This window comes from Manihot esculenta, chromosome 9, assembly GCF_001659605.2.
Source record: "Manihot esculenta cultivar AM560-2 chromosome 9, M.esculenta_v8, whole genome shotgun sequence".
Classification (NCBI taxonomy): domain Eukaryota; kingdom Viridiplantae; phylum Streptophyta; class Magnoliopsida; order Malpighiales; family Euphorbiaceae; genus Manihot; species Manihot esculenta.
In genome coordinates this window covers 13,221,785-13,237,449 of record NC_035169.2, presented here as the reverse complement: position 1 = coordinate 13,237,449, position 15,665 = coordinate 13,221,785, and the positions used below count along the sequence as shown (strand labels likewise).

The 15,665-nt window shown below is 30.8% G+C and overlaps 1 protein-coding gene across 11 annotated transcripts in view; it reads right to left on the bottom strand.

The window, feature by feature from the left end:
* Window positions 1–7,968, bottom strand: part of LOC122724696 (beta-xylosidase/alpha-L-arabinofuranosidase 2-like) — a 49,538-nt gene extending 41,570 nt beyond the window's left edge. For 3 of the 11 annotated variants that reach the window (XR_006352131.1, XR_006352132.1, XR_006352133.1), the window contains exons 1-12: window positions 7,448–7,965; window positions 6,808–6,984; window positions 6,585–6,686; window positions 6,309–6,485; window positions 6,060–6,187; window positions 5,071–5,247; window positions 3,358–3,429; window positions 2,698–2,769; window positions 2,123–2,176; window positions 1,637–1,713; window positions 1,380–1,469; window positions 239–396 (exon numbers count right to left, since the gene is read on the bottom strand). The gene's annotated coding sequence lies outside the window, so the exon portion shown is untranslated. Of the gene's footprint in view, window positions 1–238; window positions 397–1,379; window positions 1,470–1,636; window positions 1,714–2,122; window positions 2,177–2,697; window positions 2,770–3,357; window positions 3,430–5,070; window positions 5,248–6,059; window positions 6,188–6,308; window positions 6,486–6,584; window positions 6,687–6,807; window positions 6,985–7,447 lie in introns of those variants that run through there. The other 8 variants (XR_006352130.1, XR_006352134.1, XR_006352135.1 and 5 more) reach the window with 8 other exon arrangements.
* Window positions 7,969–15,665: the final 7,697 nt, after the last annotated feature.

Genomic DNA, 15,665 nt, shown 5'->3' with positions numbered 1-15,665 from the left:
GAGTACAATTACCACAGCAAAAATCAAAATGATCCCGGGTTTCCCTTCTTGACAAACACAATCTCCGTATAATTCAGAAATTAGTAAGAAAAACTTACAGCAATTCTAAGCAGAAATTAAAACAGGGTTAAACAAAGTAAGCATACCAGTCTTGACAAACACAATTTCCGTATAATTAGAAAATTAGTAAGAAAATTCTAAGCTGAAATTAAAACAGGGTCAAACAAAGTAAGCATACCAGCAGAGAAACCACGGAAAGCATTATTGACAGAGGGGAAAGACGCAGGTTGCAAAAGCCTGTTCAAGTGAGGTGATACAGCTGCACGAGCTCTCCATAGAGCCATTGGGTTCCTATCTGGTGAGTCTGGAATATCTCTGACTAAGGGTTTTAGTTCTCTGCAAATGGTAATACAGCCAAACAAATTTCGTGGTTTATATTTAACCAATTAGTGTAAGCTTAACTTCCTTCAGACATGCAAGTATGCAGTGTAAATAGATTTCATTAGAATTGAAAGAGAAATTCAATTAGCAAAATGAACCAAAAGCCAACAAGAACAGCCACTACAAACTCTTCAGGCAGATTTTCATTTTCTTGAGCAAGCAAGCACGATGTGGTCGAGTACACTTCAATCAAAAACAATGTTGAAATACGGAAATTCCATATCCTCCCTCAAGATTAATTAAAACAAAAGGCACATATCCACTGAATCAACATATGAGAAACATCAGGAAATTAAAATTAATTGAAAAGAAAAAAAATAGAATCAAGTGATATACCAGACAGAGAGAGGCAAAACTGCAATTGGGTCAATAGATGTGAGAGGTTGAATGAGTGTGGCTGTGTGGGTGCTAGGAAGAGCTGAGGGGGTTACTGGTGAGACGAGCAAGAAAGTGATGACACAGGTAGGATACTAATGAATTTTAAACTGTGCAACCCTAAACCCACTTAATATACTTACTACCTGAACCCAATTAAGCAATTACAATAATCTTTTACAAATACCTGTCTAAAAATAATTACTACTCTCCACATAATATTCAGACCCATTTAATTCTTTTTCTGTTTCATTAAAGAAAGTTTAAAGGGATTGTTAGCTGAAACCAAATACTAAAATATTTTAAAATTCTCTAGAAGTAAGAAATTCAAGATTACTAAAACAACAAAATAAATTAATTGTAATTGCAATCTCACACACTACTTCATGGAACAAAGCATAAAAGGAGTTCATAACAAATCATTCACCATCATTGTTAGTTATATCATTTATCAAAAAAGATAACAAATCTTAAAGTTATATATGCATAAGAATGCTTTGAGAAAACAAAATCACTAAAATTTAATCACTAAAATTTCAAAGGTAATCTCCTAAATCAAGGACCTGAACCACTTTGAAACAGTCACTTCATAACCAACTTTGGACCAAAAACACCAAAACCTAACTGTGGATCAACCTCCCATTCCTTGCACCCTGCCAAAGATAACTTGACATGTGAAACTCAAAATCCCAAATCAAAATGGAACAGGAAGCTAACAAAAGAGCGCAAGTACAACTCATCTTTCCAAGATGAAACAAGAGCAGACTCACTATAAAAATACAAAGAAAAATTAAAAGAAAATCATATTAATTCTCATTACTTGTAAAAAATTGCTCTTACAGCTTCAACAGCCAAGATCTAAATAACCAAATTGTTTCGTCAGAATTGGAAGTTCTCCTGTACAGTTGGAAACGAAGTCGCATATCATCTTAAGATATAACAAAGCCTAACTCCATAAACTAAACATCCTAACCCAGAATAGAAAAGAGGCGCGTAACGTGAAATTACAGTGATAGCAAATACAAACTTATGCAACTCGGCATCAAATGCAAACAAAACAAAAGAATATATTAAACATCGACCATGTGAAAAAGAAATATACATAGAATCAGCGCCAATGAGAAAATATGAGATAACAAGATGAGAGTATAACATCAGAAGAATCTTCTCAAGAGACTAACTACTAGAATTTTGTAGAAACACCATAAATAAGATGGAAAAAAATGAATAAAATTAACAAAGTAAAATTAATATCAACCAGGATAAATCGGCAGGAAAAGGGAGAAATTTGAACAGAAAAGCTTACCTCACACCAAATAGTATAGAACGATAGCTTCAGTGAATCGGTCTAATTGCAGAGCTGGGAGTAGCAAAAGAGAGCGTGAAATTGATTAGGGATTCAGTTAAATTTGTAGAAGTTATATATTTTATATTAAAATTTAAAAAAATTATAATTTAGATTTTAAATTTTAATTATATCAATGAACGGATTTTCTAATTTTTGAAATTCAAATATTTAGTCTCTAAATTTTGTTTATTTCAAAATTAGAAATTTCTATTTTGTTTTTATTAAAATTAGTGATCTCTCCCATTAATTTAAAACAAAAAAATAAATATATACTTAAATAAAGAGTAAATTGCACTTTCATTTTTGGATGGTAATGTTATTAATAGATTAATATGTTTATTTTTAAAATTAAATATTTAAATTTCTATATGTTATTTCCGTTTAAATTCAACTTCGTTTCATTTTAAAATCTATTAAGTTAAAAATAAAAATAAAAAATATTTTAAATTTTAAAAATACTATAGATAAAAAGATTTATCATTTTCATTTCTTCTGCCTACTTTGTTCAGAAATCTAAAAACGTCATTAATCACCTTATCAAGAACTCGATTCTTGAAGCATTCCTTCCCTCTTACATATTTGGAAAACCTTCTGAGTCAGCTTTCCTTTACACATAAGAAAAAATAAAGAAATTGAAGGTGCGGCTAAAGGGCTCATAGAAAAAACCATCGATGGTTGAAAATAAATATTATAAATTCTTGATCTGTTGCATAAAGTAACTTGACTTTTGCTATTTTAATTTACTTCTTCGTTTAGCAATCATAGTTAATAATTTTAGTTTTGAAATGTTTGAAAAATTAATATTTTAATAATAATTTATTTTATAGATGACTTACACCAAATTTATATCATGTAATTTATGGCTTTTTTTTTTTTTACCAAAAATCCGGCAGAGTTTCCTCTGAAATATGGACTTAATTTCACCTGTGAATAGTAACGTTACACTTCTATAAACTTCAACCTTAACCCCCAAACTTCTTTTAACTTCAAAACAATTTCAATCCATATCAAACACTTCAAAAACCATCTTACTAATCTCAACACAAAAACTTATGCTAGTAACCCATATTTATACCAAAATTAAAATATTCAAATATATCTAATTCAAACTATATACAACTTTATCTCTAAAACTTTATGTACATGCCATATTTCCAAAAGTAACTTTATATAAAGAAATTTACAAAATATACCCCAAGATAGTAATGATGTAACTCTGACTGGGTTGATGCAGATCTTGATCTACTGTTCCTTGGATCTACAACCTGCGCGAGGAAAAATACATTCCTACGCGCTAAGCAAATTGCTTAGTGGTGTTCAACTTCTTTTATATTTAAAAAAATAAATCATTTAAATCAAATTTCATTTATCAACAATAAATCAAACAAATAACAATAAACTATATAGCAAACAATTTGAAACAATTCTAAATCATACTATTATTTCACATATATACAAATTTTAATTTCATAGTCTTTTTCTTTTTTTTCATGTAAAAAAAATTATTTTCTCTTAATACTTTTATTTATTTATTATTTTTCTTTTGTCCCCTATAAATTTAAATGGGACTGTTAAGTCAGATAAGGAAACTGTATCTGTAGGGCACAAAGTGCCAAATAACTGTATGGCTCAAAAGCCGAGTCTATAACTGTAGGGTACCTCATTGTATCTCAAAAATCAGTATAACTGTAGTGCAGTACTGCAAGATCTGTATATGGCATGGCACACCCTTAAACTAACTCACAATTCCCACCAAACTTACTAGGGCCAACTTTAAATAATTTATACTTTTAAATATGGGGACAAAAACTTTCCATACAGTTTAATTTTCAATTATTCAAACTATAATACTTTATCATATCATGTAAATCTATTAATTTAATTCAACTACATAAATTACAAATTCATAATTTAATCCTTAATTAATTAACTATCGTTATTTTTATTATTTTTTTTCTAATCTAATATTTTTTTTCCTATTTATCACGATATACCATATCTCATTTTTCTTTTTCTTTTAATTTTTACCTACTCCATCTGCCTTTTGGCTGAATTATCAAAGTAATGGCCATCACTAATATTTAATGACAAAGAACAGCCATTGTCGTTAAATAAAGATTCTAATGGCCGCCGTCACCAGTGCAACTCAAGATTTGCCTTTAAAAAATGAAAGTAACAATAATGCCCTCTAAAAGCCTGTAAATAACAGCCATTATATAACATAATGACTGTTTAGTTAAAAGCATATTTTCAGTATAGTTCAAAAGTACTATTCACAAATAAGTACATAGCACAAAGCAGAGGGGTCTATTGAAAGATATGAAGGTCGGTTGGTACAAAGTGGTCCACTCAAACCTATAGTTTCGACTACCAAGAGACATTTGCAGCACTACAAAGATGAGCTCCATTTTTGAAAATCAGTTGGTTGATATTTTCACTAAGGGAATTTGTAGCAAACATTTCCAAGGTTTGGTTTGCAAGATGGATGTACAAGATATCTGTGCACCATCTTGAGAGGGAGAGTTGATAATATTCTTCCCTTTAGTTTATTGAACAGTCCTAATTAGAGTTCCTAATTAAGGTTGCAATTAACGTTGTAAAATGAGCAGTTATATTTTTGTATACTCAAATTTATGCACCATCTTGAGAGGGAGAGTTGATAATATTCTTCCTTTTAATTTATTGAATACTCCTAATTAGGCTAGGGTTCCTAATTAAGGTTGCAATTAATATTGTAAAATAAGCAGTTAAATTTTTGTATACTCAAATTTCCTAGTTTAGAATTATTGTTTAAATAGGTTTCATTGTAAAGTTCAGAACTACTATGATAAGACCTATTCAATTTGATCTCGTCTTCTCTGTCAAAAACGTGTAATATGAAGATGACAACTGAATATAGAACTAACCACTCAAAGCAGAGTCTTGGGCTTTCGAGTGGTTATATTGTCAGTGACCAGCCTAAAACCTTGATGAGCATCAACAATCTCCACGATGGTCATGGCACCAAGCAGGAAAAACACGACCTCACTTACTTCTGCAGAAGCATGTGTCAACTCCGAAACAGCTATATCAGTCGAAGGTGCCTGCTCAAGAAAGTGATAGCTAAATATTACAGTGTAATAGACAATACCTGGAACTTATGGTTGTTTTCATGAAACATAAAAAGGGACCCATTTTTGCATGATAGTTATGGTGGGAGACTTTGGACTTATACTGGCAGGGTCAAATTTATTTGTTTGCATACTTACAAGCATTGATAATTGATATTTGAAACACAGCAATGTGGAATTCTATAGTTCACGGTTCAGTTATCAGGAAGCCATTATAAACCATGCTGCCAAAAAATTTTGCTTCCATGCACCAGTCTATCAGTTTATGGCATCCCAATTCAGAATCCACTACAGCCTAATTGTGGAAATTATTTCACCAAGGGAGTTCCAGCTACATGATGATCCAAAATTTCTTCAAAGAAAAGAAGGTAAATATACCCAAACATCCACCCACACAAATGAAGGATATCATTTATGAAGTTGTTCTATTTTATAGATCAATCAGTAACGAAGTTTAGTTACCAATCCAGTATGCAGCTGTAAAAGGACAACCCCACATGGGCAACATAAGTTACACATAACAGAAGCCTTTTATTGAAATTTAGCCAGCAGCAGGATGAGATAGGGCTATAACAAATTTAAGGAAATCACAGAGAGACATCTCAGTTCAATTATGTCTATTTTATAGCTTCTATGAACAAGTAAAAATGATACATCAAGCACTCATGCAAGTGGCCAGAAGATGAATGGGAAACATACACTTTAATCTAAACTAAATGTCACCGGTAATTCTTTGAGAAAAAAAATGTCACTGGTAATAATTAAGCAGTAATTATGACTTTTACCCCAATGCTTCGAACTACCCATAAGCTCACAGCCATCAATATCCTGCTCCACTTTTATTGAAAGCTAGAGACTCTTCAAAAATGATGGCAGCATATCCAATTCCAAAGAGTAATGCCATAGCAAGATCCTATCTCAGAAAATTTCATCAAATTAACCATTAAATATCATTTCATGTTTACTGCATATTTAAGCATTTGTTAATAATTAATACATCAAATTATAAGATTTTTCCACAGGAGAGAGTTAACCTGATTGGCTGCAACCCAAGAATGGTTAATCGCTGGAGCCCCAGTTGCAGCTGCTGTGAATCCTGCAAGAGCTTTTAGCAAATCAGTCTTTGGCTGGTACGTGGCTGCAAAATCTTGTGAACTTGTTTCGTCAAGTGAACATAAAGGATCACATGACCCAGCTTCTGTTGTCAGCTCCTGATTTTATATATATGCTAACCGTTAACATGAACTGCTACCAGAAAAAGGCAGATAAAGGAGGAATAAATGTGCAATGAATGATTGAATGGGTCTCACATATCAATAAATTAGTCCTATACAAGCAGCTAGAACTTCAGATAATAACCAATATGCATTCTGCAATGCAAACACGGTAACTCTGTAGACTTCAGCAAGATCCTGTCTCAGAAAATTTCATCAAATTAACCATTAAATATCATTTCATGTTTATTGCATATTTAAGCATTTGTTAATAATTAATACATCAAATTATAAGATTTTTCCACACGAGAGAGTTAACCTGATTGGCTGCAACCCAAGAATGGTTAATCGCTGGAGCCCCAGTTGCAGCTGCTGCGAATACTGCAAGAGCTTTTAGCAAATCAGTCTTTGGCTGGTACGTGGCTGCAAAATCTTGTGAACTTGTTTCGTCAAGTGAACATAAAGGATCACATGACCCAGCTTCTGTTGTCAGCTCCTGATTTTATATATATGCTAACCGTTAACATGAACTGCTACCAGAAAAAGGCAGATAAAGGAGGAATAAATGTGTAATGAATGATTGAATGGGTCTCACATATCAATAAATTAGTCCTATACAAGCAGCTAGAACTTCAGATAATAACCAATATGCATTCTGCAATGCAAACACGGTAACTCTGCAGACATAAGAGAAACCACCTCGTATCCATTTCAACATTTAAGAGAAGTAATAAAAAAGGCGTGACAAGAACATTTCCACATACACATCACACACAAACAACAAAGAGTATTTCAGAAAATGAAATGTCAAATCTCAATAGAGGAATCCAAAAATATGGTTTCCGTTCAATTTGAAAAATACATGTGAAAATCAAGTAATCCCTTTCACCAACCACTGAACAAGGAAATGGGTACCCCTAAAAATGATGCTTTAGCGACAATAAATTATTGAAACAAACCTGAAGCTGTTTTGCACTACTGGGCTGTTGAGCTTGTCCCTGAGTTGAAGAAGAAGAATACCCTCTAGCCTTATCTTCAGCTCTTGCAAGAAGACCACTGCCAAGCAATCTTGAACCTAATCTAAGTGGAGATAAAGCCAAACAAAACTGAGAATGAAGTGAAGACAGATTAAGGGAAGAAGGAAAGCGGACGGATTGTTTCTTAAATTGGTTGGTTGGAGATGGTATAGCCCAAATGAGAAGAAAGCCATTGCAGGTGAGGTTTTAGAGGAGAAAGAAAGAGATTTCTTTTTTCTTTTTTATTCCCTGAAAGAGATTTCAAAAGAGAAAACGGTGGTTTTGGTCAGTGTAGTGGTTTTGTTGGTTTGCTCGCCAGTTGCATGGAGGAGAGAGATTGGGCAATTCTCCGAGGATAATGGGGCAATGGCTATCACCAGAGGACATACGAGCTTGGAAGGAGCGGTCTTTGCCTGTCAATATTTCTGTCATTTTTTTTACCAGATTCCAATGATCCGTAGCCATCTGCATTTGTGCCTTAATAATATATTTTTGTTTAAAACAAAATTTCCCAATTAACACTTTGTTTGGGAAATAGGAAGAGATTGAAAATAATAATAAAAAAAATCTCTTTATATTTGAACGAGTAAAAAATTAAAAAGAATAAAAAAAAATAAAATTTATTTGCTTTCCTTTGTGACAGAGTGATGAATGTAAAGAAAATAGGTAAAAGTATCAATTTATTCTTATCATCACGGTGATTATAAAAATTATTCTCCTATATCTTAGCTAATTCAGTGATTTTTTTGTGACTTTATTTTTATCTATAATCTTATAAATATAATTTTTTGTATGTTAATTATTTTAGTCATATTAAACTTATTACATTTCCAATAAGTAATATTTTAAATATATATAAATATTTTAATTATATAAAAAATAAAGATTACCATTAATACAATTATTATAATATTTTATATTTATATTTATAAATAATTTATTTAAATATATAAATTTTATAATTAATATATACTAAAAGAATAATATTATTTAAATAAAAAATAAGGTCTAATTAATTATCAGTCTGATAAAAAAAAATTCTAAAATGAATCAGCCGCCTTTTCAAAGAGTTTACCAAATAGATAAAATAGCTCTTTCAAAATGTATTATCTAGGTGAAAAAGTTAAACTAAATATCCTCATTAACATTATATGCATATAGTTAGGGATGATTATTCATTCGGTTCGATTTAAAATCAAATCGAATTGAATAAATTAAAAATTATTTTTTTGTATGTTAGCTAATTCAGTGATTTTTTTGTGACTTTATTTTTATCTATAATCTTATAAATATAATTTTTTGTATGTTAATTATTTTAGTAATATTAAACTTATTAAATTTTCAATAAATAATTTATTCAAAGTGGAAATCTATTAATATGGCTTGAATTTACATATGCTAATTAAAGTCTTAACATTTATTATTTTTGGACCGCATCCGAAGGCTGCCTACGTACCTCCAATAGAGGATCAGGTCCACGTAGCTCTTAACAATAGATAATAACATAAAGTTTATACTAACATAAGTAATTCCTGCAAATAATCAACTACATTATCACATTATGCTATTCAGAAATAATTTTATTCATTTATTTAATAATTTATTGGAGGAATAAGAGTTATATCTAGAATCCAATAAATAACTAAGGAAACATAAATAATTATATTTTCATAGCTATACTTTACACAATATTATTAAGAAACTAAATACTAATATTCAAAACATATATATATATGTATTTACATACAAATTTATATATAAACAGATATCAATATAACCCATCAATAATAATTACTTGTACCGATTAAAGTGTTTAAAATCTAACTATATCACCAATATAGATAACAACTAAACTTTCAATAAACAACAATATTATCTCAAATAATATTAATTCCGCCAAAATAATTTATCTAATCTTATCAAAGATAATAATGCTTCTAAAAAGTTAAAAAGAATAAACTATAGCAGTGATTAATTTAGTTTTCCAACATAGACCTTCAATATAATCTTAAAGGCAACTTTATCCACTTCCAAGTGATGAATCGAAATATTTATCAAGAAATACATTAGGAATCCATACACTCTATATATGTAATGTTCTTAAAAGTTGGGTAGACTCTACAATCTTCCTTATTTTTCTCCTAACTAGAGTAACTAATATCTCATTAATGAGATAAACTAACCTCTTAATCATACCTATCATCTCATAACTATCTAAACTAACCCCTTAATCATACCTACCATCTCATAACTATCACTTATTTTATGTGTGTATTCTTCTTGTATCTTCAATCCACTTTTACATAATGTTTAGATAATTAATCTTTCTCTAAAACCCTTCAATCTGGTATTATGATAATTCAAATTTATTTCCCTCAAAGGTTATGACTATGTTTCGATATCAAGCAATCGTTACAGTAAAAAGTGAACAAAAAGATTGATCACTCACATGTTCTAGCCTATTTCACCTACTCATGGCTCTCCTTTTTTTCATTTCTCTTATATCATAATATTTATAAAATTCCTCTTTTTAATGATAAACAACACGAAAACAATTATGTTTTTTGAGTTCATTGTGGCTATCGTAGAATTTTCCTATACATTATTGCTAATGTCTCTAGTATTTTATTTTAAAAGGATATTGAAGAGATAATTATATACTGCTAGAGCCAAACGACGTCACAGGAAGCAAAAGACAGGTGCAAATCCAGAAACAAAACGGCGTCGTAAACACAGATCCAAAACGGCACCGTTTCATACATAAATGTAATTTATTCCAGGAGAATCCAGAAAATTCTAGAAAAGTCCAGAGAACTCAGTTAGTTAGAATTCAGTTTCTCGAAATGTGTATATATACATGAGACTTTCCAAATCAATACATTGCATTCTCTATTTTCATTCCCAATTTTAGCTATTCTTTTGAAATATAAACCTTTATTAGAAGTCACTTCATAGCAATTAGAAACTTGTCATGATACAACTGCATCAGATATAAGGCATCTACCATATCCTAGCAGATTCTTAAAAGTGATGCACACAATTTCCACTCAATGCTCCAATGTCCATAATGTAATCTGCAGCTTACAATACACAGATTTGTAGCATTGAATAGATTATTGCGATCACGACTTTAAACTATCACCTCTATCTTCTAACACATGTTGAATATCAAATTTGAAAACATTTAGCGATTCAATTCAAATTTGAAATGTAAGTGGGGGAGCATTTGCCGGTGGCTAACGTGACGTTCCTTCTGTATTTTTTTATTACTTAACGGTGGATCATACGCAACACATTGAATAACCAGTGTGAGAAATTAACCACCGGTTAATGCTAAAAATCCAGGTCTGGTGTTTAACTAACCTGACTTAAAGTCAAATTTGGAAATTGTTGCTGAAATAGTCTAACTACGCTTTTCCTAAGCGAAGCAACTCTGCAGGCTACAACATCTAGAGAGCTCAAATCATAGTCGTCTAACAACCTAGGATCCTTAGTCATCAGCACCACCGCCGGTGCAGTCTGTGCTACGTGAGTGACCTTACTCTCCTAAATTACTATCAACATTGTCTTCATATCAAATTTAACCATGGACACCACCACCGCTCCTATAGTTAAAGCTCTCAAGAAATAACACAAACCATAAACATGAAAATGAGACAACGGAAAAAAGGAAGTTCTAGCTGCCATCCGGGTCGTGTAAACCTCATGACTTACAGCCACCATGCATGTGAAATTTCGATGAGTCAAAACCACTCCATTAACTCGATCAGTAGTCCGTGAGGATAGAGAATCATCGCAGGGTCCAATTGGTAAACCTTCCCTCCTTCCATTTCTCCACAGTGAGCTAGACTTATCATCAGCGATTCAAACTCGGGAGAGTCGAGTACGATTGTTTTGAGATTAGGAATTATATGAGCAGCATTCGACGTTACGAACACAATTACAGGTTTTGACAGCTGAATTTGGTGGAGAATCTCAGGTTTAAAGATAATTGATTTTTAAGGAGAGGTAACGACACCGAGAGAGAAGATACAGAAATAAAAGATCGAAAGGTGAATAAAGTTAGGAGAAAGAACGAAGGCAATATCTCCTTCTATGAGGCCAAAATGGTGCTGAAGCAAGAAGGCTAATTTTTTGTGCGAAGGACGAAGTCGGAAAATTAAATTCGACAGCGAGTGACGGCATCGATGAGAGTGTTTTAGGTTTTTCTACACCATTTAAGAATTTTAACTTAACTAACCAAGGATTAATATCTCACCTTGGTTATCCAAGGTGTAGCATAGAGTTCACCGTCAAGTAATAAAAAATTACAATATGACCTGCTACCGATAGATGCTCCCTCACTTTCATTTCAAATTTTAAAAGAATCGCCAAATATTTTTAAATTCTAATTTATTGTGCCAGTAAATAAAATTATGGATTTTTTATACCATTATCCTTTTTTTTTAAGCAACAATTTCATTTAGTCTGCTAGTGAATGACAATTTGGGTAGCTGCGACACTTCGTCTATGCCTTATAACTTTAAATGCCAACTTACGTTTTATATATAGACTGTGACACTGTCTTTTAAGTGTTGTTTTATATCATAAATTGCACCTATTGGCATGCCAATTGCCGTTTCTTTGACAAGCTTTCCAAGTTATTTATTTTAGGTACTTCTGTATGCTTCTATCTTAAGTTATAGTCAAGTTTTGGCAATATTAAGGGTCTAATTCACTCACGGTCTCTTTACGAAAGTTGTTCTCCTATATCTTAGCTATTTCAGTTATTTCTTTTGTGGCTTTATTTTTATCTATAATCTTATAAATATAACTATTTGTATATTAATTATTTTAGTCATATTAAACTTATTAAATTTCCAATAAGTAATTTATTCAACGTGAAAATCTATTAATATGCCTTGAATTTACATCACTACTATTTGCTAATTAAAGTCTTAACAATTATTATTTTTGGACCGCACCCGAAAGCTGTCTACGTACCTCCAATAGAGGATCAGGTCCACGTAGCTCTTAACAATAGATAATAACATAAAGTTTATACTAACATAATTAATTCTTGCTAATAATCAACCACATTATCACATTATGCTATTCAGAAATAATTTTATTCAATAATCTATTGGAGAATAAGGGTTATATCTAGAATCTAGTAAATAACTAAGGAAACATAAATAATTATATTTTCATAGCTATATTTTGCACAATATTATTAAGAAACTAAATACCAATATTCAAAACATATATATATATATATATATACACACACACAAATTTATATATAAACAGATATCAATATAACCCATCAATAATAATTACTTGTACCGATTAAAGTGTTTAAATTCTAACTATATCACCAATATAGATAACAACTAAACTTTTAATAAACAATAATATTATCTGAAATAATATTAATTCCGCCAAAATAATTTATCTAATCTTATCAAAGATAATAATGCTTCTAACATAGACCTTCAATATTAATTCGGTTATCCAACATAGACCTTCAATATAATCTTAAAGGCAACTCTATCCACTTTCAAGTGATGAATCGAAATATTTATCAAGAAATACATTAGGAATCCATACACTCTATCTATGTCATGTTCTTAAAAGTTGGGTAGACTCTACAATCTTCCTTATTTTTCTCATAGCTAGAGTAACTAATATCTCATTAATGAGATAAACTAACCTCTTAATCATGCCTACCATCTCATAACTATCTAAAGTAACCCCTTAATCATACCTACATAACTATCACTTATTTTATGTGTGTATTCTTCTTGTATCTTCAATCCACTTTTACATAATGTTTAGATAATTAATCTTTTTTTAAAACCCTTCAATCTTGTATAATGATAATTAAAATTTATTTCCCTCGAAGGTTACGACTGTATTTCGATATCAAACAATCATTACAGTAAAAAGTGAAAAAGAAGATTGGTCACTAACATGTTCTAGCCTATTTCACCTACTCATGGCTCTCCTTTTTTTCATTTATCTTATATCATAATATTTATAAAATTTCTCTTTTTAATTATAAACAACACAAAAAACAATTATGTTTTTCGAGTACATTATCGCTGTCATAGAATTTTTCTATACCTTATTACTGATGTCTCTAGTATTTTATTTTAAAAGGATATAAACTTTTATTAGAAGTCACTTCATAGCAATTCGAAACTTGTCATGATACAACTGCATCAAATATACGGCATCTACCATATCCTAGCAGATTCTTAAAAGTGATGCACACAATTTCCACTCAATGCTCCAATGTCCATAATGTAATCTGCAGCTTACAATACACACATTTGCAGCATTGAATAGATTATCGCGATCACGACTTTTGACTATCACCTCTATCTTCTAACACATGTTGAATGTCAAATAACATTCTTAGCCAACTTACAAAAACCTATAGTAGAGTTATATCCTGACCTTAACTTATAAGGTATAAACATTTGCTTATACTTGTTCCTTCTCCTTAATACCTAGAACGGCCTAAACGTTAGCTCTAATACCACTAATTGCAACACTCCTATAAGGTTATTTAACTAACCGAAATGGAGATATCACATTCCGTGGTGCTTCTCTTATTTTTTCAATTAACTATTATCATGTATTAACGACACCGAGAGAGAAGATACAAAAATAAAGAATCGAAAGGTGAATAGAGTTAGGAGAAAGAACAAAGTCAATATCTACTTTTCTGAAGCCAAAATGGTGGTAAAGCGAGAAGTCTAATTTTTTGTGCGAAGGACAAAGTCGGGAAAATAAATTTGACAGCGAGTGACGGCATCGAAGAGAGCGTTTTATATTTTTCTACACCAATTAAGAATTTTAACTTAACTAACCAAGGATTAATATCTCACCATGGTTATTTAAGGTGTAGCGTAGAGTCCACCGTCAAGTAATAAAAGAATACAATATGGCCTGCTACCGACAGATGCTCCCCCACTTTCAATTCAAATTTGGAAAGAATCACCAGATATTTTTAAATCTTAATTTATTGTGCCAAGAAATAAAATTTTGGATTTTTATGCCATTATCCTTTTTTTTTTCAAGCAACAATTTAATTTAGTCTACTAGTGAATGAGGATTTGGGGTAGCTGCGACACTTTGTCTATGCCTTATAACTTCAAATGCCAACTTACGTTTTATATCTAGACTGTGACACTGCCTTTTAAGAGTTGTTTTATATCATAAATTGCACCTATTGGCATGCCAATTGCCGTTTCTTTGACAAGCTTTTCAAGTTATTTATTTTAGGTACTTCAGTATGCTCCTACTCTAAGTTATAGTCAAGTTTTGCCAATATTAAGGGTCTAATTCACTCATGGTCTCTTTATGAAAATTGTTCTCCTATATCTTAGATAATTCAGTGATTTCTTTTGTGGCTTTACTTTTATCTATAATCTTATAAACATTATTATTTGCATGTTAATTATTTTAGTCATACTAAACTTATTAAATTTTCATTAAGTAATTCATTCGACTTGAAAATCTATTAATATGGCTTGATTTTACATCGCTGCTATTTGCTAATTAAAGTCTTAACATTTATTATCTTTGGAACGCACCCGAAGGCTGCCTACGTACCTCCAATAATAACATAATGTTTATACTAACATAATTTATTCTAGCTAATAATCAACCGCATTATCACATTATGCTATTCAGAAATAATTTTATTCATTTATTCAATAATATATTGGAGGAATAAGGGTTATATCTAGAATCCAGTAAATAACTAAGGAAACATAAATAATTATATTTTCATAGCTATACTTTGCACAATATATTATTAAGAAACTAAATACCAATATTCAAAACATCTATGCATATATATATATATATATACGCACATATTTATATATAAACAGATATCAATATAACCCATCAATAATAATTACTTGTACCGATTAAAGTGTTTAAAATCTAACTATATCACCAATATAGATAAGAACTAAACTTTCAATACAGAACAATATTATCTCAAATAATACTAATTCCGCCAAAATAATTTATCTAATCTTATCAAATATAATAATGCTTCTAGAAAGTTAAAAAGAATAAACTATGGCGATGATTAATTCGGTTTTCCAACATAGACCTTCAATATATTCTTAAAGGGAACTCTATCCACTTCCAAATGATG